Raw genomic sequence first — 27,950 nt, forward strand, 5'->3', positions numbered from 1 at the left:
GAGGGATGATATGGTGCTGTTTTAATCTGTCTGATTCCATTTAAACTCATGAATCTCTGAAACTCTGTACTGATAAAGACTGTACCATTATCCGAAACAATGACTTCCAGTAGGCCATGTACACTAAAACGTTGACACAGCTTTTCGATAGCTGTGCTTGATGTCGGTGATCTGACTTTATACGCAGCCATCTATTTAGAATGTGCATCTACGATCAATAAAAACATGGTACCTAAGAATGGTCCTACGTAATCAATATGTGGTCTAACCCAGGGTCGACCAGGCCACTCCCACGGATGCAGCGGAGCTGAAATGGGTAACTTCTGTTGTTGGTGACAATGGAGATGATTCTTGACCATGCTTTCAATGTCACTGCCAATGCCTGGCCACCAGACATAACTTCGCACAAGCATTTTCATCTTTGATATGCCTGGATGTGCACTGTGAAGCTCTGTCAAGAGTGCTTCTCTTCCTTGTGAAGAGACGACAACCCTTGATCCCCACAACAAGATTCTATCTTGACAACTTAATTCTGTTTTTCGGATCTTATCTCTTCAGACACTGGTGAATTCGACAATCTTTGCAATTCAAGGTTTCGGACTTTTAGCAAAATTGGATCTTTGTTCGTCCAATTCTTAAATTGCTTCACTCACACAGGTGAAGAATCCAGGAAATTCAACACAAGCACAACTTCTTGTGGCACTGGAGCATGTACAATGTTATCTGGTAACGGGAGATGACTGAGTGCGTCTGCATTTGTAGTATGCAAACCAGGACGGTGCATAAAGGTATACGCATACACAGATAACATCAAAGCTCAATGTTGAATTCTCGCTGAGGCTGTTGGTGGAATGGTTTTATCCTCACTGAATAAACTCATTAATGGTTTATGGTCGGACGCTATGGTGAAATGTTGTCCATGCAGATACTGGTGGAATTTCTTCACTCCAAATATCACCGATAAACCTTCCTTTTCTAGTTGTGAATAAGTTTTCTCAGCTGCAGAGAGGCTTCTAGAGACATAGCCAATTGGCCTTTCTGATATGATTTCTGTCTTTTCTTCTTCTGTTTGCTGCAGAGTTTTGTCTTGTTCTTCATTTTGATTTTACAGTCGGCCAAATTTCTCTCTGATGAAATCTTAAGTTGGTTCATTTCACTAGTTGAGCTACCATTGGCTTCATTATTCACTTGCATCTTGGAAAGTTCTAATGCCTCTTTTGTTTCATTCAGCTGATTCTTCAGCTCTTCTGTCTTTTTCTTGTCTCTCTTGGCTTCCTCCTGGAATATTGAACATTGCTGAGTCTTCTCTGGCAATATTTTCTTCAGTTCGTTGAGTGGCACTAAGTTAATTTTGTTTCTCTTTATGATTTTCCAGAGGAACCAACTCTGACCTGAGGGAACCTCGCATCATGTGAAGGTCTTTCAATTCTCCTAAATCATTCCAAGGTGCACTGGCATTTCCCTTAGCAGTTCAGGAACTCTTTCTGTTCTCAAGTAAAACATTTCAGACCAGTTGAGCTTAATTTTTTGTAACCAGATTCAGTGGCTGGGTACGCTCATTTAGGTATTTAAATGTGTGCTGTCCTGCCACTGTGGTTGACGCTCCCGTATCTATCTCCATTATTAGTGGTTTCCCATTCACTTAGATTGTGACAGTAACAGGTTCAGTTTTTAACGCTGTGACATTGTACAGGGAATAGGTGTCAGTATCGGTAGCTTCAGGTTCTGTTATACAATTCACTTTAATCATTTTGGTTTCCGATTTATGGGCTGTTTTGATTTTACCCTGCATTGATTTATTACATAACTTTCCTTATGACAGTTTGGTATTCTGCCTTCTTGAATCTGCACATGTCCAGTTCATGGTTACTCCCAAATCTATAACAGATTAATCTCAGAGTTGTTGCTGAAATGCTTCCATTAGGCCTTTTCGTTTTTATGGCAGCAAAGATTGATCTCATTTCGCTGCTGTGTTTCTGGTTTTCACACCAGGCCCGGCCATCGGTTCCCTCCCCACATGAAGAACAATGCCACGTTGTTCATTTTGAAAAACCTGCGAGTCTCCACAGCACTTCACATGGTGAGTACTATTTCCAGGGTGAGCTTCTGCGAATAAACAACGCCGAACGACGTCATGAACTCCACAGACTAAACGGTCCTGCAGCATATCATTTAATGTGTCCCTGAAGTCACAGTGTTCTGTCAACTGCCTCAGCTTCACTACATAGATTATGATGGACTCTCCTAGAGTCCACTGGAGTTAAACTTAAACCTCTGCATTATTATGGATGGCTTTGGCTGATATTGCATCTTCACGAAGTCTACTAATGCATCAAAGGACTTAGAATTGGGCATGTTCGGAGCTGTCAGACTGCGGATGAGATTGTATATCTTGCTACCACATACACTCAAAAAGATTACTTTCTGCTTCTCCTCCATGGTAATTTCATTCACTGCGAAATAAAAACCAAGGTGCTCTATATATTGGCTCCAGTCTTTCATAGTCGCGTCATAAGGGTCAATTCTGCCGAATCGTGGCATGACTGGTGAGTATACTTTTCTTTTTTTCCTTAAGATCTGATGTATTCACATTCACATGGCGAGGTGCAGCGTCAGAGCTATTTTACCCTCGTCGCCAAATATAATGATTTGACATATCAGGCAGGTTTCTACTTGAAACAGAGAACCTTCTTACAGAAAGCTTTTCAGGAGCTACATGCTTGAACCAGGTACTCAACTAGAAAGCTACATCCCCCGGATTACCTGTGCTTAGATCTCATCATTTGGAGTCTCCAAGGACAATTGTGTGACCCCTGATAGGCAGTAGAAGGGAAAAAATTGAGGAAGAGCAAAGGAGTGGGATTAATTGGGTAGCTCTTTCCAACAGTTGGCACAGATGTGATGGGCTGAATGGTTTCCATCTGTGCTATAAGATTTCACGATCCTATAATGACTGACAAAGTCCTATAGCTGTAACTTGCCAATGATATAAAAAGGCTTATGAAACAAAGTTCAGTTGGGTTTAAACTAAGTAAGAGGATCAGGAATTATGGAGCACAAGTAGGAAAGCAGGAGTTAAGGGTCACCCCTGCAACTTCTGAGTGTGCCCTTCAAATGTTGATTTCTTTTTTATTTGTTTATGGGATGTGGGTATTACTGGCTAGGCCAGCATTTATTGCCATGGTCAGAGGGCAGTTAAGAGTCAACCACATGGGTCTAGAGTCCATGTAGGTAAATTAAGTAAGGACATTAGATTTCCTTCCAGATGGGTTTCTACAAAATGGATTTTAGTGAATTCAAATTTCACCATCTACAGTGGTGGGATTCAAACCTGGGTCCCCAGAACATTAACCTTGGTCTCTGGAACATTAGTCCAGTGACAATACCACTGTGCTACTGCAGGGCAGGGTGGTTGGACAGTGCAGTGTTGGGGCAATTCTCGATTGCACTTTATCTTTTACCCAAACTAGTGCTGGAAATTACTGGTAATATCAGTCAACAGAAGCATGGAGAGCTGTCACAAAACAAACCTAAATTAGAATGAAGCCCTATGAAACCTGTTGAGACATTTTCCATGTGTCAGCCAAGTCGATGTTTATATAATAATCACAGCACTCAAACCTAACTCATTCCCTCAACACTAGAGAAGCAAAACAAAAGAAACGTACAAATCTGGGCTGTCTGTTTGTCATCCAGCATTCTATGAAAAAAAAACACTTTCCTGGCAGATAAATGGATGAGAAAATCACAAACCCCGAGGAGTGATTAGGTGTCGTGAAGCGAGGTGAATGGCGCACAACAATCCAAACTCTGGATGGTTCAGTAAATCGATGCATTTTGCTTTTCGAAATGAGATGTCACATTCTACCTGTCACTTCTGTCAGAAGCCATCTTCCCTAATAACAGTGGGCACTTTGATGCACAATGCACCAGAGGTCACTAAGCAACAAGCTAAAAGCATGTTTTGTATAATGCTGAATAAGTCCCACAGAATACACATTCAACTGTGCACCTTGCTTAGTCTCTTTCACTCCACACTGTCATTTCCTTTCTCCTGTTCCCCTTCTTTCTCAGGAGGTGATCTTCGCTGGCAAGGGCAGCATTCACTGACTATCCCTCGTGCTCCTGAGTAGGCGATGATACAACTGAGTTGTTTGTTAGGCCACTTCAGAAGGTAATTAAGAATTAACCAAACTGGTGTGGGACTGGAGTCACGGTAACTTTTACGGATGCCAGTATTTCTCTTATTTCCTGATTTCTTAAGCTGAATTCAATTTCTCAAACTGCCACGGTGGATTTTGAACTGACATTCAATTGAAGAACAAAAACACAGCAAGAAAAATCCATCTGTGTCTTATTAAAGAGGTTAAGGATAGTATGAGATTAAAAGAAGAGGCTTATAATATTACAAATATTAATAATAAGTCTGAGGATTGTGAATGTTTTAGAAACCAGTGAAGGGCCACCCAAAAGTTGATAAAAGGCAAAAAGCTAAGATTTGCAAGTACACTAGTCAAGAATATAAAAACAAGTTGTAAAAGTTTTTACAAGCCTATAAAAAGGAGCGTATCTAAATAAATGTTGCTCTCTTAGAGGGAGAGGAGAAATTATCATGAGGAATGACGAAATGGAAGAGACATTGTGAGGTTATTCACTTTGGTCATAAGAATAAAAACACAGAATATTTTTTAAAACATGAAACTTGTAAATGTTGATGTTCAGAGAGGCTTGGCTGCACTCGTACAAGGAACATTAGCATTCAAATACAGCAAGAAGGTAGGAAAGCAAATGGCATTATTACAAGTCGATTGGAGTACAAGAATAAGAAAGTCTTGCTTCAATTGTATAGTGCTTTGGTAAGACTACACTGTATGCAGCTTTGGTCTCCATTTTTAAAGAATGATATACTTTCCTTGGAGATGGTACAGCAAATGTTCAATAGGTTGATTCCTGGAATGAGGGGGTTGTCCTATGATAAGAGGCTGAGTATATTAGGTCTATATTCTCTGGAGTTTAGAAGGATGAGAGGTGATCTCATTGAAATAAACAAGTTTCTGAAGGGGATTGACAGAGCGGACACGGAGAGGTTGTTTCCCCGGCTGGGAATCTGGAACACAGGGCCACAGTCTCAGGATAAGGGGCAGATCATTTTGGAATGAGATGAGAACTTTCTTCATTCACAAGTTGTGAATAATTGGAATTCTCCTACCTGAGAGGGTTGTGAATGCTCCATCATTGAATATACTTAAGGCTGGAGTAGACAAATCTTTGGTCTCTCAGCAAATCTTTGGTCTCTCAGCAAATCAAGAGATATGGGGAGTGGGTGGGGAAATGGGGTTGAAGCCAAAGATGATCATATTGAATGGTAGAGCAGCTTGATGTGATGTAAGGTCCTGCTCCTATTCCTTGTCTTATTCTCTAGACTATTAGTACAGGCCTCATGATTACTAGTCCAGTAACATAACCACCAAAACACTACCTCCTACTGGTGCAGTTCCATTGGCATCAGTCATCATCTGGCACCTCTCACAAGGTGGCTACTGTTCATGTACAGGGGTGGGGTGCCCCCCTCCATCCCCTCACAAGGGAATGGGATTTATTGGAATCCTCATGGAAAAAATCGGTGAAGGAGTAGGTGCTGATAAAACAGCATTGTGCAATCATTCACTCTGGGTGTGGTGGAGAAAGGGCTCATCTCACGTATTGGTCAGTCCACTCCTGTTCAGGTGTGAGTCCAACAGGTGCATACAACAAGACACATAACTGTGGGCATTGTGAGAACCTTGCTTGATGCTGCTGTTGACTCAAACAAGTCTTACTACTGTTAGTTCATGTTAAGTTGACTTTATTATATCACACAGATTTACTTAAAAGCGCTTTACCAAAATAACTCTCAAAGGGTACACAGTTAGGAATGTAATGATACTATCATTCAAGGAGAGGTGTTCGGTCTCTGGCTTGGTGGTAGATCTTGTCACTGAGTCCGTGATTCAGGGTCCATTTTGCGAGGGTTGTTCCTGCAGGTCTTCACTGCCAATGTCTCCGAAGGTCCTTCTTTTATACAGTTGCACTCATACTAATGTGAGTCGTGGTCATCCGTTTACTTAGCGATAAGTGTAAAACAGGTTACATCTGTCACATTGTTCCTTGTGATTAAGTTAGTTTCTCATTTGTTTTGATTCATCTAGTGGAAGGGGGTGGGGTGGGTACCTTCTGTTCCCTGCAATTAACGGACCCTTCCCCTTTTGCTGATAGTGCACATTCCATTCCTGCGCGCTACTTCTATGTTGACATCTTTACCATCATGCTCCACGAATGTCGCAGCTTGCTTAGCCTTTCCGGCTACACTGCCCTCAGCTGATGTTCACAGATGTGGATCTTCTATTGGACCCTGGGTTGCGAAAATAATCATGATTTATAGATTCCTGCACAATTGGGATGTGCTAACCAATAGGTCAGGTAAGTCCAAAACTGAAGTGGTTCAGTTGGATGATTTCACTTCTCCTTTTTCCAGGCATGCTGAAGCCAGCTGCGGGGTCCTCACTGCCTTCCAGCCACCTCAGCAGCTCCTGGGTTGATTTCATTTCTTCAGTATATTAGTATAATTTTGATGCCAGCCAAGTACGTTTTGTGCTTGAATTTAAAGGGTCAGTGCTGCAAGGAATAAGTCTTGCAACCTGAATAACAACACAAGCAATAAAATGAAACACATTTGCCATTGCCAATCTTTTTTAATAAATTGAATCCATTTGGCACTGTTGTGATGATGTTGTCAAGACTCACCGGTGCATCATTTGGGTGTCTGTGAAGTGAAACCACCAGAAAACTCCCGAGGGGACATTGTCCCTTTAGGACAGCGGCTTGTTTACTCCCATCATGAATTATTCATGAACTTGAATGGAAATAAAATTCTGCAATGTATTTTTAGGCAGACAGTAAAAAACTAAGCTTTCTAATCAGATCTGAACTCTGACTCTCACCTGATGATCTCTCTTCAGACTCATTATAATGGTTACTAATGATCACCTTATTAAGCTGCCCACGACAGCTACAGAAAAATGCTAAACAATAATTTATGGGTCAGAACTCTGCACATAAGAGAAAAATAATGAGAGCAGAAAAAAGAGAACGAACAAAACAAGGAAAAGTTCTTTTCTCTTTTAACTAATTCTTTAAAAAATATTTAACCACGGTCATAATGAGTAACCATACAAAAAAAGCTTACAGTACAGCAATAATTCAATACACTTACATTTGGAAGAGAAAGAAAAAGAGTAGGAGGAAGAAGAAGAAAAAGGAAGGAGAAAACAAGGAAAAGGTTGAAATCAATCTTACAAATTGAATGAGACAGAGGAGGGGGAGTGGAAAACTGGCATTTCGCTCAATCATAATGATGCGATTATGCCAAATTAGGTTTTTCTGGTTGACTGTTTTCTATCCCTTGTGTTATCATAAAGAAAATAATCATGATTTATAGATTCCTGCACAATTGGGATGTGCTAACCAATAGGTCAGGTAAGTCCAAAACTAGTAGTTACAGGCCAGTCCATATGGAATTTTGCAATCTCTGGTTAATTCCTAATTCGAGTAGCTTACAGGAAAATGAAACATTGGCCTGGGGTATGTAAAATTTACAGGTAGAAGTAGCTCTTAAAGGGTTGCAGGTCACCATAAAAGGAGTAAGTGTAGCAGTTACAGAGAAATAGAGTTATTCGTACTATGCTCTTTGATGCCGAAGACCTGGATGTTCTGCTACAGGAAGTGCAACAATAAGAGTCTAATTTAGGACTGAAAACTATCCTTGAGTAAAGCCGCAAGTTTTTAAAAAAATTATTCATTCATGGGATGTGGGCATCACTGTCTTGGTCAGCATTTATTGCCCATCCCTAATTGCCCTTGCTCAGGAGACAGTTAAGAGTCCAGGTCTGGAGTCACATGTAGGCCAGACTAGGTAAAAATATTAGTGAACCAGATATTGGTTTTTATGACAATCAATTCATGGTTATCAGATTTTTTTTTCCATTGAATTCAAATTTCATTATTTACCATGGTGGAATTTAAACCCAGGTCCGCAGAGCACTACCCTGGGTCTCTGGAATACCAGTACATTGGCAATACCATGATGCCACACCTGCTTGCAGTGCTTGATGAAGGTTGGTGACTAATGGAATTACTGCAGTTACTGCAATCCTTTGTACCTGACTCAAAATGAAATAAAGAGGCTCCGAATATCAAGAGTAAGTGAAGGTGAATGTGTTATTCATTTTTGTACAGATTCCCTGTGCTGTACTGTTGAATGTGCTGCCTTTAAAATGAGATATTAAATCAAGGTGCAATCTACCTTCTCAGGAGAAAGTAAAAGATCCCATGGCAGTATCCAAAGAAAATAATTGAGTTCTCCTACTCTCCTGGCCAATACTTATCCCTCAAACAACAACAATAAAATAGATTATCTGCTCATTTATCTCTGTTTGTGGGATCTTACACTGACTAATTGACTGCAGCATCTGCCTACAATACAACAGCTATTATATTCAACAGCATTTCATTGGCTGTTAACTTTACATTATGGAATGGGTAAACAATTTCCTTCATTACCCAGTAAGATTACACTTTTATTTAGTGAAGTTCTGGAGAGAAGTTCATGTAATTTGCCAACATCAAGGACTGGGCTGAACCTGTATCTCTAAGAATAACAACTGACTTCCTGCTTCACTGGATTAAAGCGGAGTCACTGCACCTTTAAACAGAAAGCTTCCATAAAGTTCTTAATTCCGATCTACTCCAACAGAAGATATATTTGAAACTATCAGTTTGTCATAATCTTCACCCACTGGTGCAGCATTTTCTGGAGAAATGCTATGCAATCCTACAAATGCTACAGCTTTACTTTTAAAATTCCAACAGGCTGTTTTTGCATGCCATTTTCTAACATGTTGGTCCCCTGGAATCATACTTAGCCTCCATACTATCTTTTATACTCCTCTGAGGACTATCTGTCTTTTCATTGTTGCTATCTTCCCCACTGTCACCAGAGTTCTGCTCATTATCAGTCCTCTTATCTCCAGTTCTCTGTGGGTTTGCAAACAAAGGCTTACTGCTACCCACATGCTTTTGTGACAATTCATAATCATCAGCCGTTATTACAGCATCTCTTATCTTAGAAACTTTATGGTCTTACAGGTGGAACCTTATTCCCAAAGGGACACCATTTTTAAATTCTTCCATTAGCGTTTCTTCTCTAAGGTTTTCAAATCTTCTTCAACCTTCATTGACTTATATCACCTATCAAATACCATTTCCTTTTCTCTAGCAAATCCCATAAAAGTCTAATTCTCTTTCCTTACATTTCTAAACTATTGCCTGTAAGACTCTGGCACTAACTCATAGTATTGAGAACAGCAGTTACTGCTACATAAAAATCACCAGGCTATATGTCTGAAAGAGACAAGTACACTTCTAAAGCCTTTCCCATGAAAACACTCTGCAATAATATAGCCCAACTTTAGTTGTTTGGTTGTACAGAACTTGAGTTTTGCTGAATAAAGATGTTTTGTTGAAACTTTTCATCTTGCACTCAACAGGACAATCGCAAGATTACCAGTGTCTTTCTGCAATGGATGACGAATCTCTCCTGTGCAGTGTTGGCACTGACCACCACTGCCACCACCTCCCAAGCCAGAGTGGTGACACTGATGGGCCTCCTGCAGCCAGAGCGGGAGTAGAGGACATCGTGGCAGGCTCCAACTGTGTATAGGAGGCATCGCAGGGATGTGTCACTGAATCGGGGGGCTTCACTTTTCTTGTCTTTTGGGGCCATGTCTTCACCAGTGCCCTCCTGGGCTGGAAGCACTGAGAGGTGCAGGCGCTGCTGCACTTTAAATATGGTGTCCGGCATGAGGAAATATCGATATGATGGCGCGAATCTGAGGCCGCCAACCAGCTAAACAGCATGTTTCCCAGGAATAGATGGTTAATGAGATGGGATTGGGGTGATGTGGCACAAAAATCCACCCTTTTTCCCACCCACTACCTCACTGAGTGCAAGGCTGGGATGATTCCGCCCCTGAATTTCCTAGTGACTGATACAAAGGATTGCATGACAAGGCTTAATGTTTTAGACTTTTACTGTAACAAACAATCTAAACCCAACATTGACTAAATATCACTTGTCGGCAACTAATATGCTTAGCTACCAAAAATTTATTCCCCATTAACTTCTTAAAACAACGGGAAACCATGCTACATTTAATCATTTCACCTCGCTCTCAGCAGAAATGTAGTCTTTTGTTTAAAGTTAATGCTCTTCTTAGCTTTAACAGGATCTCTTCTCCCTGTTCCACCCCCTGTCCTTTTAAACAAATCCCCCTTCACTCATTCTTCAGAGCATAATCGAATAGACATCCAGTAGCAAGGCACCATCTAGTGACTCCTTGGTCTTTAACCTTCCACAAGCTTCATTCCTTTGAACAGCTGACCCATCCCCACCAGCACTCTGCTTGGTGGTTAACCCAAGAACAGTCCTTTTTTTCCTGCTTGGCATTGCAGCACCCCAAATCTCTCTGCTTGACTGACTCTGGGAATCCATGAATCTGTATGCAGCAAGACCAGCGACATCTTCCTTTGTGGCCAGGTGTTAAAACTTGCACCTTAATTTCAATAAGTTTTGATATGAGTTTCTGTCTCCATAATAAGCAGGTAACATGAGTTTGCCCCTGGGTAGATTTCATAGGCTACATCGCCCTCTCCAAACGACTCCATTTTGTCTTAAGTTAAAAGAGACTGTTTAAAACATAAACATCTTACAAAGTTTGTAACAGTGAAGTGCTATGGGATTTGACAGGCACTATATAGATGCAGGTCCTTTCTTAATTTTATCTTTTCTCATCCTATTCCTGTTTTGCCTACATCACAAGGACACATATGAAATGCTCATAATGAATTCTATGGTAATTGGGCTCTGTGAATGAAGGGTAAGAAACAAAAGATTTCACTGCTGGAACTTTTGATTTTTTTTCAGAAGCCTAACTTGGCAGCACAGATCAAAAAAGATTTCTCTAAACACTGCACTCAAAGCTGATCCATTGAACAGTCAAAGCCTGTGAACTCCATCACTTGCTAGTTTCACAAATCATCAGGATACATAGCCAGACTTCTGTTCTCGAGGCCAAACTTAAATCAGGTGTAATTCTGGTGTAAGTAGCGAACATTCTGGAACAATGGGTATAACTCTCTTTACCCTGTCAATTGTGAACAGGCACCATTTTGGGGTTGGCACATCCTCTGCCACTTCCCAGTTTCGCTGCATTCTAAATCAGGTGGAACTCTGGTAGAATTACATCATTCTTGCCCTCAGATATCTGTTGAATTTCTGACCCTCAATGTCTTCACCTGAACAATTGGACACAATGGTCAGAAATAGAAACTCTTGTTGATTCTTCTAAACTCTAATGAATATAGGCCCAGCCTATTTAGCTGTTCTTGATAAGTCAACCCCTACATCCCAGGAATCAGCCTAGTGAATCTCTTTTGAACTGCCTCCAATGGCCAGTATACCCTTTCTTAAATACAGGAACCAAAACTGTACACAGTACTCCAGGTGCGCTTCACCTTGTACAGTTGTGACAAGACTTCCCTATTTTTAAATTTCAACCCCCCCAGCAATACAGCCCAAAATTCCATTTGCTTCCTTAATTACTTGCTGCATCTGCGTGCTAACGTTTTGTGTTTCATGCACAAGAACACCCAGATCCCTCTGTGCTGCACTTTTTGAAGTCTTTCTCTGTTTAAATAATATTCTGTGAGGTGCCTGCTGTAATTCGTCCAAGTGTCTAAAGCCAGTAGGAACGCAAGGATCACTGCTGCCTCGTAAACCATGGCCTCAGGCAAAGGTTTGAGATCCTGGTTCTCAAATACTTTTTTCCTCAGTCGGCCAAAGGCTGACTGGCACGTCGGAGGCGATGATGAATTTTGTTGTCTATGTCTGCCTTCGTCAAGAGGAGGCCGCCGAAATATGGAAAATGGTCCACATTTTCCAGAGTATCGATATTGATTTAATTGGTGGGGTTGGGGGGGTAGTTGTTTTGCTGTGGGAGTTAGTTGGGAGAGGGCCTTAGTTTTCTGGGTGTTTAGTGAAAGGCCCATTTTCTCATATGTTTCAGGGAAGGAACCAACATTGACCTGGATCTCAGTTTCTGAGTGAGCACACACACAAGAATCATCTGCATACCGGACTCTATAATTGAAGTCGGAGTGGTTTGTATTACTCAGTACACCACTAGAGGGCAGAATTGCCCACTGCGTGGATGATCCTTTCTCATCATGAATTAATCTGAACTACATATATGCTCCTGTCCAATTTACCACCTCTCCCTTCTATTACAACAGCAGCATGCATTTATGTGGCACCTGTACCATAGAAAAAATGCTCACAGAGCTTCACAGAGATGCAGTAAGACAACAATAGATGCTGAACCAGATAAGGAAATATTAGGAGGAGCGATCAAAAGTTTGGTGTTAAGGGTAGGTTTAAGAAGGGTTTTAGAGAAGTGCAAGGTGGAGAGGTGCAGGAGAGGGAATGCCAGAGCCTGGGATCTAGACAGCCGGAGGTACAGCCATCAATGGTGGGGCACAGGAAGGGGGAAATGCACAAGAGACCAGAGCCAGGGAGGGATGTAGAGTTATGAGGTCAGGTTTGCAGGACTCGAGAAGGCTAGAGATGGTTAGGGCAAGGAATGAATTTCCAAACTGTGAAGGGTTAAAATTTCAGAATAAGAATTTTAAATTAGAGGTATTGAATGGACTAGGAGATCATATATAGGTCAGCAAGGACGGAGGTGATGGATGAAGATGACTTGCGTGATAGGATAAGAGCACCAGAGTTTCACTTGAGCTGAAGTTCACAACATGTGAATGTTTGGAGGCCAGCCAGGAAATCATTGGAATAGTCAAGGCTGGAGGTAACAAAGGCATGGGTGAGGGTTTCAGTAACAAATAAGCTGATTGGTGGATGATGTTATAGAGATGGAAGCCTTGGTGACAGAGAGGTCATGAGGTCAGACAGTTATCTCCAGGTTGAATAGAGATTGTAAAGATTCTTGTTCACTGTGAGACAATGGCCTGGGAGTTGTGCAGAACTGATGGAAATGGCATGAAGTTTGTGCTGGGGCAGAACACCAACACTATGATTTTATATTTTGTATTTCTGGCTTTCATATTGATGAGTTCTTGCAGCTTTTCATGCAATGCCAGAGGTTTCTTCCCTATAGTATAACAAAGAGTCTTGCCCAGAATGAAGGATGCAGCAAATGAAGCTTGGCTGCTAGGATGTAAATGCTTCAATAAACTTATCTCTTGCATTGATCTTTATTTAATTGGTTGAAAAAAAAGTAGTTTCTGTACACAATCTGGTTGGAATGTCCTGAGTCACTGAAAATAGACCCTCACTGTAAGGTGAGCGAGGGCAGTGAAGACTTTATTTCATAAATCAGGCAAATGATAAGGAGAGAAAAGGGGGAAAATGTTTTCAAGCACAATTACTTCTGGCTCCGGGTAAATACACAGTAAGAGTGATATCCACAGAGGTCACAGGAAACGGGTTCCTCACAGGACAATAAAGTTGCACAAATACCAATTTCTCATAATCACCAGTTGTGTTTTGCCAACATGCTTTCTATGAATTATTTTGACAAAAGAGATTTCTTTTAAGTAGAAGGTTATTTTGTTCTCCTGGCTGCATTGATTTGCCTTATTGTCTCCCTGTTAAGATTGGAGGAGTTATGATTTCTAACTTGGTTTGTACATTTGTCAGTGTGATGATGGAAGGCAGTCAAGTTTACAGTTGACTGGCTGAAAACAACCTTTGGTTGTATCCTGGCAACACATATTTGTTCTGCTTACTGTCGAGCTGTAAAAATCCATGATCTATGGTTGGCCTTTCATTTTTTAGTTTGCTTAATGGCTTTGGGGGGAGTGAAAGTAAGTTTATTCAAACCCTTAATTCCCAGCTATTTATTGGCAACATTCCAGGGGCATCTTGTAAAAGTTTGTCTTGATTTGAGAGATAGAATCTGATGTCAGGGATTTGTTGGGCTGCAGCTCTTATTGTGAATTGAAATGTTTGTGCCACACAGACTGTTATTTCATGTCACGCAGTGCTAGCTGCTGTTGACCTGAATCTGCAATGAAATGATCAACAACAGTAGTCGGGGAGTCATTGAAATAAATCAAAATGGCAACATGTATGAAAGCAGAGGGAGGTTTAGCCAGAGGTTTTACAGGATCTGAGATGGACTTCCTCATGGAATGTGTCATTAAAAAAATATTTGGGTCTGCCTGGAAGCTACGCCAATGAAATTGTGATCAGCAGGAACAAGTATAGTACCTCAGGCTCAATAGGAGTTAACATTCTCACATCCTCTAACTTTCACGTATATCAAGGAAATGAGACATGGAGTGGGGAAAATGATTAGGGACAGGTTGCAGTGAAAGCAACTGGGGGCTTCGTCAATTTAGACCTAATTGGGGCCCTACTACAATATGCCAGTTTTAACTAGTGACAGAGCAAGGAAATTGCTGCTATATGATTCACCCAAGGAAACAATTTACGCAAACCCCCAAAATAAGTGATCAAATAAAATTTGTTTTTGTTTTCAATTGCATAAGATATGCAACACAATGGCTTTTTGACCTATTATCCACACCATATTGCATGGCATCACTTTTGCTAGATTGCTGGTTCAGTGTACTCTCCTTGAAGTAAGTTGATTTTAAAATTCTCATTATTCTTTTCCAATCTCTCCATGGCTTTGCTCCTTCCTATTGCTGCGGCCTCCTCCAGCCCCAGAATCTTTCTGGAGCCTCTCCACCCCCGAACAAACTTTTAGTCATCTGCCTTAACCATCTCCCTATGTAGCTCAGTGCCAACATTTGTTTGATAACTTTATATTACCCAGATATAAACAGAGAAATCATGGAACACATGAACAAAAGAAAGCTCTGTCTTATTTTTTTCACTTGGATTGGGTCACTGAGCATCTGTACACAGAATGTTGAAGTGTTCAAAGTTTCAGAAACTGGTCCAAGATACAAGTTTCGACCATCCTGTGTGAGATCCATGTAGAATAGGAACAGATCATTCGTTCTTCTTTTTCTTCTTCTTCTGCAGTTCCTTGGGATTGAGGGTGATTTGTGTCCACTCTGGCTTGATGGTTTCTGAGATGGCTGATAGGTTCGATGTACAATCTGCAGACTCTGCCACATGTGGGGCAGGTGGTGCTTGGTAGGTGGGGGTTCGGTAGGTGGGTTGTTTGAAGATTTGTGCACTCCCTCCTATCCTTGGCTTTGCCTCTGCACATTCTTGGTAAAATCTCTTGATGCGTTTGGTGTCTTCCCGAATGAGCCTCCTTCATTTTGGTCGGTCACAAGCCAGGGTCTCCCATGAGTCGGGGGAGGTTTGACCTCTTCGAGGATGCTTTGAGGACATCCCTTGTGCGTTTCTGCTGTCCCCCTGGGAGTCTTGTTCATATTTACTGTGCTGTTGATAGATTTGGTCAAATGCTGAGAAGTCCCATCATGATGCATCCTATCTCCCTGCAGATCTTACATTTACATCACACTGTGTTCCCTTCAATTTTGCATCTCTAATTCTAATTCTCTCTAACTCCTTTTCATAGTCCTAATCGATGATCATTGCACATTATCCACTTGTTGTCTCCTCTTCCAAACAATTTAAAATGAGTTTGCAGACTATTAAATCCATACCTGCCTCTTTGTAAAGGTAATGAGCCTATCAGTTGTGATTGTTCTCCTCTCCTCTGCCTTGTTTTGATACTGTCATAAAGGGGTCCTTGACCTTTCCCATGATATTTCCATTAAACGGACTCCACGTAAATCATTGACTTTTCTTCCCTCTTTCAGATCCTGATGAAGCATTATGTATTTTCAAAAAGGAAATATCTATATTCTTGAAAGTGAAAAATTTGCAGGGCTATGGGGAAAGAGCACATAATGGCTCTGACTAATTGGATAGCTTTCTTAAAGAATGAGCACAGGCATGATGGGATGAAGAGCAGCCTTCTGTGCTAAATGATTTTTTTCTTAAAGCACATTACACCAGAAGATCTGTTAATGTAAGCATGAGAAGTTAGTGTATATTTTCAATACAAACCTACACTGTGTACATAATTCACACATAAATAATTTTTGTGTCACATTAAAGTTCAGCTCATTATTGATATTTTGTTAACTAATGAGAATGTTACTGAGGCTTCAGTCTGTGGAGGAGTGCACCTGTCAGTTTAACCTGACAAGTTTAGTCACTTGAGATAATATGGCACACATATCAGCAAACAACAGAAAACAACAGGCAAATGGTTCAGCTGAAACACCATAGGAGTCTGTTCCTCTGAAATGACTGCCGTGCAATAGAAGAATTCAGTTATTTGGAGTTTTTTGACAAATAGCTGCATTTATGCCTTTGCTGTTTATCAAATCTCGCTGGGTATAATTTGGTTATCACCTTTCCCATAATAACTGCACTTCAAAAGTGTTCCATTGACAGTAAAGTGCTTTGGGAGTTCCTGAGGTCATGAAAGGTGCTGTGTAAATGCAACTCAGTCTTTCTTTTAGTGCAGTTGGCCAAATGGCCTGTTTCTGTGCTGCAGTGAAAACGTGTCCAGACGATGATCCCCTTTAATGTATTTTTGCAATATTTTGAGAGTTGAGGCCAAAAGACACCACTCAAGATCCATTCATTTTTACAGAGTTGAAATTAGGTCCAAGCTTATTTAATGAAGATGCTGGGTGTATCATTCACATGCATTCCCTTTGGAACATAGGGATTTGATCACAAATATTACTTCATAGGCAACAAGTAAAAAGCTCACCGTTATTTTTATATTTTTCAGATCAATCAGCTCTTGCATCTTGGTGTCTCTCCATGCCTTGAGACCTACCAAAGCTTTTGGTAGGTAATATATTCAGAAGAATGAACTGCAAACAATGTTTGTTTTGGTCATCGCTCTCTCTTGTGTATCTACTAAGCCACACTTCTGTCTTTGAAGATTGTGCGGCATCATATCAGACCTTGTATGAAGTTTTAAATATTGAATGAATTTATTAAACTAATAGAGATTAATAAGATGATTGTCCCATGAAGACAGATTGAGCAGAATGGGTCTATATTTTCTGGGATTTAGAAGAATGACAAGTGTTACAATCTCCATAGACGTCGATAACTTTTAAAAAGAGATTCAAGCTTCCAGTTACTAGCTGAAAGAATGACACAGCAAGATTTTACATTTTTAAACTTTTACTGTAACAAATGATTAAAAGCACTATTAACTAAACACTATTTTCTTTTTGTAGCAACTTGTTCCTTAAACTACTGAGATTAACATTCCTCTTCTATACTTATTGCACAGCGCACTCCCCATGGAGTGGGGAAGCTTTATTGTAAACAGTTCAGCTGTTGCTTCCAGCTTCCAATGGATTTTTATATCCCTTTTCCACCAAGTAGTAATTTTGAGTGACCATCTCGAGGCATTTTCATCTGTTTTCAGTGAGTTCCTCAAATCTACCAATAGGTTAAATCTTGTTCTAATGATTCTTCTCCTGCCATGCCAAGATGAATTTCCTGGAATCCTTAGAAGGCTACAATATGCATCCCCTCAACTAGAGACCCATTTCCCTTCTCACCTGGCAGGGATAGACTGCAAAGTCAAGCAGCATGTTCTCTCTGTTGATCACAGAAAGCCTCTGCTGTCTGTCTGTTGTATTCATTGTTTTGTAGGGAAGTAAGTAACCTGATTTAAAAATGGCTTCCTTCAGCCTCTTCCCCATAGCAACTTGAAACACATTAACATTGCATCCAGGCAGAAACACTAATTAGATATCTTTGATCCCAACTTTCTTTCATCCTAAAAGTAAAAGGATAGTTTACCACATAACTGTTTACAACCCAATACATTCAACACCTTTCTGGGACCCTGGGAGACTCAATGACTACTCATTGTAAACTCAGATACTGTTACCATTATCTCCAAGAATAAGCAGCTTGCACTTTCTTCACAGTAAAACAATCTAAACCTTTTTTTGATCTTTAACAATCAAACCACCCCGGCATAATGTCAGGCAAACTGCAGAACAGGTCACATGATCCCCTTTAATTTACCCTAAATTGAAAGCTTTTGTTCCCAAAATATAATAATCTGATAAACTTCATAATTCTAATACAGGTCATTGAAACATATATGGTTCAGAAAGGATTTAATAGGGTCAACACTAGGGGTAGAATTTTCTGCCTGGCGGGCCCAACCCAATCTCCGGCAGGTGGGGAGCCAATCCCCACTGGTGAAGCGGGCCCTGCTGCCATTTTAAGTCGGTGGGCCAATTAAGGCCTGCCCAGCGTGACATCTGCTGGGAAGCGCTATGCGCTTCCTGTGCAGAGGGGGGAGATTCCTCAAAGGTGAGAGTGTGCTCTTTCATGCATGTGCATGAAAGAGTGCACATCTCCCTGAGGCTAAGTGCTGCCTCAGAGAGATCACTGAAAGGTTTTCAAGCTTGAAAAGTAGAAAAATAAAAAAATCATTAACATGTCCCCCTCATGTGACAATGTCACACGAGATGGGACATGTTAATAAATTGCACAAAAACTTTAATAAACTTTTTAAAAACCGACATGAAACCTCATCCCATTGGCGGATGAGATTTCATGTTTATTCAGAAGCCCACTGGGGCTCCTGGCCTGCCCGCTAACCTTAAGGTTGGATGGGCAGGTCCTTTAATTGTTTTAATTATCCTGTCAATGGCCTCAATTGGCCATTGACAGGTTGGTGGGCAGACAGCTGATCACGCTGTGCCCCCGCCTTCCTGAAGATTTAAATGGGGTAGGATGATGTCGGGAATTCCCCCGACATCATCCCGCGTCATTACTGCGTCGGCGAGCAGGTCCCGCCCCCTGCTCGCCGATGGAAAAATTCAGCCCTAGGAGTCTTGCTGGGATTTTGCGTATCCCACCAACTTCAGGCAGGTTCGGTGGGATGACCGGACAAAATGGAGTGATTGGTTTTAGGATGATGTGAAACCAGTTTGCAATCGTCTGTTCAGTCCGCCGATGGCGGGCCGCATTTCCTGCCATCGGATGCCGGAAACCTCATAATACATATCATTATAAGGCCAGTCCACTGGACTCATCCCCCCAGCTGGATTGTCCGCCCACATCAGCGGGAAAACAAGCCAACGTGTTTCACAACAGCACGTAAGTCACATGCACCTGCTGGGCTGCACTTCATTCTGGACTTCAAAGTTTGTTTGCCTTCCTTGCTTCGGTCAGCACTCACAGTCACCAGTGCCAAGCTTCACAGGCAGCACCACATCACTTTTTGGGGGGGCTCATAGGTAGGTCTCTACCTACCAGATCAGCCATATGTGGGTGGCTTTACAATGGCTGCAGGGCTAGGGCTTGCTTGGGGAAGGGGGAGAAGTGGCTTCAGGCAAGGGAAGAGGCTGCAGGATGAGGGCTGTACTGGGGAAGGGGGGTATCCCAGGGTGTGTGTGGGGGCACATGTGCAAGTGGCCTCAAGATGGTGAGGGCTGAGGAGGCAGTCTCCAGAGGAAATGAGGCCAGGTGGAGATGTGAGAGTATGTGTGTGAGAATGGGTGGTGATGTCCCTTGAGCTGGCAGTGAGTGAGATGCCAGTGAATGTGTGATGGGCTTGACAAGTGAGTTTAGGGTGATGAGATGGTTGCCATACCCTGGCTGCACAGATGAGATCATTCATCCTCTATCGGCATTGGATTGCCAACCTCTTCTGCACAGCATTGGCACTGACCACCATTGCCACCACCTGCCATGCTGGATTGGTGATGCCGTTGCCTGTCCTGCTGCCAGAGTGGAGCTAAAGGATATTACGGCGGGCCTCTAGAGCGTCCAAATGGCATTCCAGTGACCTGTCATTAAACCTGGGGGCTGCAGTCTTTTTATCTTTCGTGGATACCTTCCCTCCAGTGGTCATGGGCTGGAAGCCTGAGATGTGTGCGCGTGGCTGGACTTTAAATATGGTGCCCAACGTGATGAAGCAGCGAGGTGATGGTGTGGCAGGTGAATGAGGGCCTGCCCACCATGGAAATAGTGTGCTTCCCAGGAATGCATAAGTAATGCTGCAGGTTTGGGACGATACTGCATGAAAACCTGTCATCGTGGCTGGCGTGTAAACATCGTTTTACCTGCCCACTACCGCACTTAGTGCAAAACTGGGACGATTCCACCCTAAGAGTCTGTTTCCCCAGGCTGAAGGGTCTAGAACTAGGGGTACAGCCCCAGGGTAATGGGATGGTCATTTTAGATTGGAATGAGGAGAAATGTCGTCACTCATTGAGGAATCCTCCGGTGCCAGAGGGCTGTGGATGTTCAGTCGTTGAGTATTCATCTCAGTCCTAAATAGACCCCATTTTTGAGTCACTAGGCACTATGGAGCTGAACACCTTTCTACCTTCTCCACGTACAAAGCCTTAAGAGGGTGACCATGGACTTCCATTGGGTTGGACCATGATTATGCTTGGAAAAGTACTGCTGTGGTTTGCCATTGCCTTCTGCAGTATGGCTGACCAGGACACTCTCCCACGCTTTACCACCTGCCATCAGGAAGGATTTACTGGCTGATAACCTGTGTGGCCACGTTATGAACACACCTTCAATAATTATCAAGGCCCATAGTGGGACTCAAACCCAAGGCTTCTGGCCCAGATGTAGGGACACTGCCCTTTTCTACCTACCACAAATAAATTAAAATTTAGTCTGTAGCTTGTTAAATACAACTGGAAATGCTAATTAATGACTGTCAGTTTGTGGAGTTATGAGGGGCTGTGGCAAAGGATTCAATCAGTATGTTTATTAATGAATATTGGAGCATTTTCATATAATCATACAATTTAATAGCTATTGTGATAAATCATTAAATCCCTGAAATTCATCCGTGTGCTAGCTGGGGAGGGAATAGGACATTATGCATAAATTATGCAAAGATGCATTTGTACATGTTTTGCATCAAGAGTTTGTAGATTTTGTCAGGCCTAAGTATTTAAATGAGAATCTCCAAGATCTAGCTGGTGCATGGTGTTATGGAGGGACTCTGTGACGTTATCAGTGACTACGTGTTAAAAGTAATTCCTTGTCTGTGAAGTGCTTGGGGCCATTTCTGGGAATGTGACATGAGGCCTTGCGGATAAACCTGCTCTTAACGTCTAGAATGTCATAATATGTCAGCAGACATTTTCGTGTTGGATTTGTGGCTGTGATCATATTTCTAAACTGCTCTGTCTTTATTGAGTAGTATTCATGCTAACTCTGTTGCTGTATATTAACATACCTCATCTTCTGTTCGGATTTGTGGTGATAACACTGGGTGTTATTTTAGAGAAAGGGTGAAAACAGGCATTAATATACGCCTGTTTAAAAGTCTGATTTTATCTCAAAACTTTGGGGCTGATTGATGATTGCAATGATTAAAACTTGCCTGGAGGTGCTAAACTGGAGGCTTACGCTTTTAGTGCTGATTAGTAGCAATTTTCTCGAAGAGTGATGTGGAGCCTCCATGCATGCATTCCCATTGACGGTAAAGGAGTGCACTGGATGAAGCAGGTGCACAGTCCTCAGAAGTGACCCTGGGGACCCTGATGAAGAAGTACAGCAGGAGAGGGACGTCCTCTATCCACAAGTGGAAAGGAGGTGGAAGTGGGGGCCATCACTGAGGAGATCACAGCTGGGAGCCCTGCTTCCAGAGTGTGACTCCAGTGCTGCCAGGAATTAAATGGTTTGACATGAGTGGTGTGGATAAGCTCTCATCTCACAAACTCACTTCTCATTGACATCACCACCCAGACAATCCAGACTGCTTAAGTTCATGCTGAGATGGTGCCTTCACAGCCTATAGCCTCACAAGGGGATCCCAGGGGCACATCTAAACTGCCCTCTTCAGAATCTCAGTTGCTTCCCACCTCATCTGCTGCTGCCAGTTAGTTTGTAAATTCCCTTTAGACCTTAAATACTAAGCCAGCATCCATGTTTACTCATTAGCATGTCAAGCACCTAGCTTCTTCTGATGGTTTCTGATGCAGTCTACTTGACTACAAAATATAATTAAATCACACACAGACCCAATTATACTCAACCCCATAAACCAGCTTCACAAAAAACAAAAAAAAAATGAAAATGATTATACTTCCATCACAAGGTGAATTGAGCAGAATATTTCCAGAATAAACATTAATGGAGAGTTGTGAAACCTTGGCAAGGTGTCACAGAAACAGTCATGATATTTTCAATAGTCTTCTTCAAAGGCATTGCAGTTATTTCAATTCACAAGTGAAGTGTGAAAACTGAGCATGGCTTTAAACAGTACTCACAATCCTGACCAACAAATTCTTTACTCCTGTTCAGCTCATTGATGATGGGAGAGGTCATTAACTGTAGCGCTAACCATCACAGTGGCATGCTTTAGTGAGCAAAAGCAAGCACTTTAATTGGTCATTAAAGCTTTAATTGTCTTTGGGGCAGGCTGTTCCTTGCGCGTTTCACCTCCTTTACCAAGATTTTGGTCTTGTGTTAAAGGTTGGCTAACCAGGCATTGCAACTCAAGATTCCATTTTGATCACTTCAGAAGCTCCTTTGCACCTAAAGTATCAAGGGGAAATCATCTCCCACTGACTTCCACAAGTTAGTGCTAGGACCCATGTAGGTATGCCAATACTTACTGGAGTCCTGGAAATGTAGTAATATTTAGAGAAAATCTCTGGGAATGCCTGCGTATTTCAGTGATTCAATAGAATTATATTATTATTTCAGAAGTCCTTGTAGTGTATTAATATTTTCAGAGGCTTCCTCGGAAGTTTTATTATTTATGGGGATCCCTGGGAGAGTGTCCATATTTATGAGGGGTTATTTGAGAATGTGACAGTATTTGCAAAGCGTCTCCAATAGTGTTTCAGTGTTTGTGCAGGGTTTCCGGGAGTATTCCTATACCTTCAATTCGCCTGCAGGAGTCTGTATCTATTTTCAAAGAGTCTCTGGAAGGGTGCCTATAATTTTAGGGATTCCCCCTTGCAGAAATGTTTGAAAACCATTGATGCAAGTAAACAAAATGATTTTGTAAAACACCTTTTCACGAAGATGGTGCCTTTAAGGATCTAGGACAATCCATTTACAGAAACTAAAATAATAATGAAACTACGCTATTTGTTAAACAACAATGATAAAGGATCACACTTTGTTTCTCTTGATTCAGGCAAACAGGATAAACCTGATTAAACCTGTTTACTAAGAAATCTTTCCTTGCAGAGCAGTGAGTGCACAAAATAAATATTTCAAGCTATTTGTTGTCACCCTGAGGCTGTGCATCTACAGAAGGTCCTGGGGCAAATGTCCCATCATTGTGCTATTCTGAATAAATGCTGTCTGCCAGTGAATGAACATAGAAAAATGTATATTTTGTATCCTTCAGGTTTCGGTTGTGGATTACAGACAGCTATAGGTGTAACAAATTGAACATTCCTTCTCCTGAGGATTGTCTTTTATCAAAAGGTACTACCAGGTTTGCAATGGTACTTTCTCAACATTATAAGTGTTGATTCATTCTCTTGTTTGCTTTATCAGGATTTCTCATAATCCAGCTTCCCTGACACACACAATATTGAACATATTAATGCAATAATTTTTTTTATGATCCTTCATCCTTTTCTTTATCCTGATTTTCGTACTTTTGAGTTCAAACTTTAAAGAAAATAAAAGACTTACATTTATTTGCATATTTCACAATCCCAGGATATCCTAAAATGCTTTACAGCCAATGAAACACTTTGAAGTGCAGTCTCTGCTGTATTGCAGGAAACACAGCAGCCAATGCTCTCACAGTAAAGTCCTACAAACAATAATGTGATCATGACAATACAACCTGTTTTAATGATGGTCGGAGGATAAAAATTAATCGAAGCACCAGGGAAAATTCCCCTGCCCTTCTTTGAAAAATTTCATGGGATTTATTTCCATCCTAAGGGGCCAGCCTTGGTTTAAAATCTTATCCAAAAGCTGGCACCCCCAACAGTGTGGCAATTCCCTTCAGTACTGCACTAGAGTGTTAGCCTAGATTGTGAGCTCAAGTATTTGGCATGGGAATTGAACCTACAACCTTCTGACTCAGGTGCAGGTCAATGCCATCAACTGGGCCACAGATGACGCTGTGACAAAGACACATTCTTTCTGCAATAATACACATTATTCTATTGGCTCTATGAGGCACGACTCACCTCCTTTGATGGTTTAATTGATCCAAAAATATTGTCTCTTATCTCTCCTCCTTTAAGTCTCTCCTTAAAACCCACCTCTTTGACAAAGCTTTTGGTTATCCATCCAAATAACTTTTTATGTGGTCCAGTGCCAAATTTTGCTTGATAACATTGCTGTGAAATGCCTTGGGATGCTTCACTACATTAATGCTGTATTGCAGGAAACACAGCAGCCAATGCGCTCACAGTAAAGTCCTACAAACAACAATGTGATCATGACAATACAACCTGTTTTAGTGATGTTGGTCGAAGGATAAAAATTGGTCGAGACACCAGGGAGAATTCCCCTGCCCTTCTTTGAAAAATTTCATGGGATTTATTTCCATTCTGTATGTTCAATATTGTGTGTGTCAGGGAAACTGGATTATGAAGAATCCTGATAAAGCAAACAAGAGAATGAATCAACTCTCATAATGTTGAGAAAGTACCATTGCAAACCTGGTAGTACCTTTTGATAAAAGACAATCCTCAGGAGAAGGAATGTTCAATTTGTTACACCTATAGCTGTCTGTAATCCACAACTGAAACCTGAAAGATACAAAATGTACATTGTTCTGTGAAAGGGTCATGAGGACTCGAAACGTCAACTCTTTTCTTCTCTGCCGATGCTACCAGACCTGCTGCGTTTTTCCAGGTAATTCTGTTTTTGTTTTGTACATTTTTCTGTGTTCATTCACTAACAGACAACATTGATTCAGAATAGCACAATGATGGGACATTTGCCCCAGAACCTTCTGTAGATAGGATGCTATGCTTCAGGGTGACAACAAATAGCTTGAAATATTTATTTTGTGCACTCACTGCTCTGCAAGGAAAGATTTCTTAGTAAACAGGTTTAATTAGGTTTATCCTGTTTGCCTGAATCAAGAGAAACAAAGTGTGATCCTTTATCATTGTTGTTTAACAAAATGTATAGTTTCATTATTATTTTAGTTTCTGTAAATGGATTGTCCTAGATCTTTAAAGGTACCCTTACTACATTAAAGTCACTTTATAAATGTAAATTGTTGTTATTTTTGCCTGAACCATACAGACCCAAGGACCCCAGGTTCCAATTGAGATCTGCCCTGAGTTAGTCGCTTTGAGCTGAAAACTGGTAGTAGCAGTAGAATTGGAATTAATACATGTAGGTTAGTAACTGGAATGGAATCAGAGGTCATCCAGGGTCCCTACTATCCAGTGACTTTCCTCTTCCCCTACCTCTCCTTGCCTCCTCCCACTCCCCCAACCCCGCACTGTAAAGGATATGACCAGTCATCGCTGTGGTGCCCTCTAGTTGAATATTATATGCACGAACATCCAGGGTCATAGAAACATAGAGACGTAGAAACCAGGAGCAGGAGTAGGCCATTCAGCCCTTTGAGCCTGGTCCGCCATTCAATATGATCATGGCTGATCCTCTATCTCGATGCCATATTCCCGCTTTCTCTCCATACCCCTTAATGCACCTAATATCCAAAAAATTATCAATATCTTTCTTGAATATGCTCAGTGACCTGGCCTCCACAGCCTCCTGTGGCAGAAAATTCCACAGGTTGACCACCCTCTGAGTGAAGAAATCTTTCCTTGTCTCAGTCGTGAATGGCCTGCCCCGCATCTGAGATTGTGGCTCTTGGCTCTAGACTCCCCAACCAGGGGAAACATCCTCCCTGCCATCTAGTCTGTCTAACCCTGTTAGAATTGTATGCGTTTCATTCAGATCCCCTCTCATTCTTCTAAACTCTAGTAAATACAGGCTCAGTTGAACCAATCTCTCCTCATACAACAATCCTGCCATCCCTGGTATTAGCCTAGTGAACCTTTGCTGCACTCCATCTATGGCAAGTATATCTTTTCTTAAGTAAGGAGACCAAAACTGCTAGCAATACTCCAGATGTGGTCTCACCAAGGCCCTGTGTAACTGCAGTAAGACATCCTTACTTCTAAACTCAAATCCTCTTGCAATGAAGGACAACATACCATCTGCTTTCCTAATTGCTTGCTGCACCTGCCTGTTTACTTTCATTGACTGGTGTACAAGGACACCCAGATCCCTTGGTACGTTCACATTTCCCAATATAGCACCATTTAAATAATACTCTGCCTTTCTGTTTTTCACACCGAAGCGTATAACTTCACATTTATCCATGTTATACTTCATTTGCCATGTGTTTGCCCACAAACACAACTTGTTTAAATCACCCTGAAGCCTCCTTACATCCTCCTCACAACTCACAACCCCACCCAGTTTTGTGTCATCCGCAAACTTGGAAATATTGCATTTGGTTTCCTCATCCAAGTCATTTATACATATCGTGAATAGCTGAGGCCCAAACACTGATCCCTGCGGTACACCACTTGTCATCACCCGCCATCTGGAAGAAGACCCATTTATTCCCACTCTCTGTTTCCGGTCTATCAAACAATTCTCAATCCATGCCAGTATATTACCACCAATCCCATGTGCTTTAATTTTGCTCACTATTCTCTTATGTGGGACCTTATCAAAAGCCTTCTTGAAATCCAAATACACCACATCCACTGGTTCTTCCTTATCTATTCTACTCATTACATCCTCAAAAAATTCCAGTAGATTAGTTAAGCATGATTTCCCTTTCATAAACCTATGCTGACTTTGTCTAATCCTGTTAATGCTTTCCAAGTGTTCTGTTACCACGTCTTTTATAATAGACTCTAGCAATTTCCCCACCATTGATGTTAAGCTTACTAGTCTGTAATTCTCTGTTTTTTCTCTCCCTCCTTTTTTAAGTAATGGAATTACATTTGCCAACCTCCAATTTGTAGAAACTGCTCCAAAGTCTATAGAATTTTGGAAGATGACCACCAATGCATCCAATATTTACAGGGCCACTTCCTTTAGTACACTGGAATGTAGATTATCAGGCCATGGGGATTTTTCAGACTTTAAATCCATTAATTTCTCTAGCACCATTTTTTTATGAATACTGATTTTCTTCAATTCCTCCCTCTCACTAGACCTTTGGTTCCCTAATATTTCTGGGAAATTATTTGTGTCCTCTTTTGTGAAGTCAGAACCAAAATGTGTGTTCAGCTCTTCTACCATTTCTTTATTCCCCATTATATTTTCCCCCATTTCTGACTGTAATGGACCTAAGTTTGTCTTTGCTAATCTTTATCTCTTCACATATTTATAGAAGCTTTTACAGTCAGTTTTTATGTTCCCTGGAAGTTTATTCTCATACTCCATTTTCCCCTTCTTGATCAATCTTTTTGCCCACTTTAGCTGAATTCTAAACTGCTCCCAATCCTCAGTCTTGCTGCTTTTTCTGGCAATTTTATGTCTTCTCTTTGGATGTAATACTATCCCTAATTTATTTTGTAATCCATGGTTGAGCCACCTTTACTGTTTTATTTTTGTACCAGACAGGAATGAATAATTGTGGTACTTCATGCATACGTTCCTTAAATATTAGCCATTGCCTATCCACCGTCAACCCTTTTAGTAAGGTTCCCCAATCCATCATTGCCAACTTGCACCTCATATCCCTGTCGTTCTCTTTATTTCAATTCGGGGCCCTAGTTTTGGATTCAACTTCTTCACTCTCCATCTTAATGGACAATTCTATAATTTTATGGTCACTCTTCCCCAA

Source organism: Carcharodon carcharias, chromosome 9 (assembly GCF_017639515.1).
Source record: "Carcharodon carcharias isolate sCarCar2 chromosome 9, sCarCar2.pri, whole genome shotgun sequence".
Classification (NCBI taxonomy): domain Eukaryota; kingdom Metazoa; phylum Chordata; class Chondrichthyes; order Lamniformes; family Lamnidae; genus Carcharodon; species Carcharodon carcharias.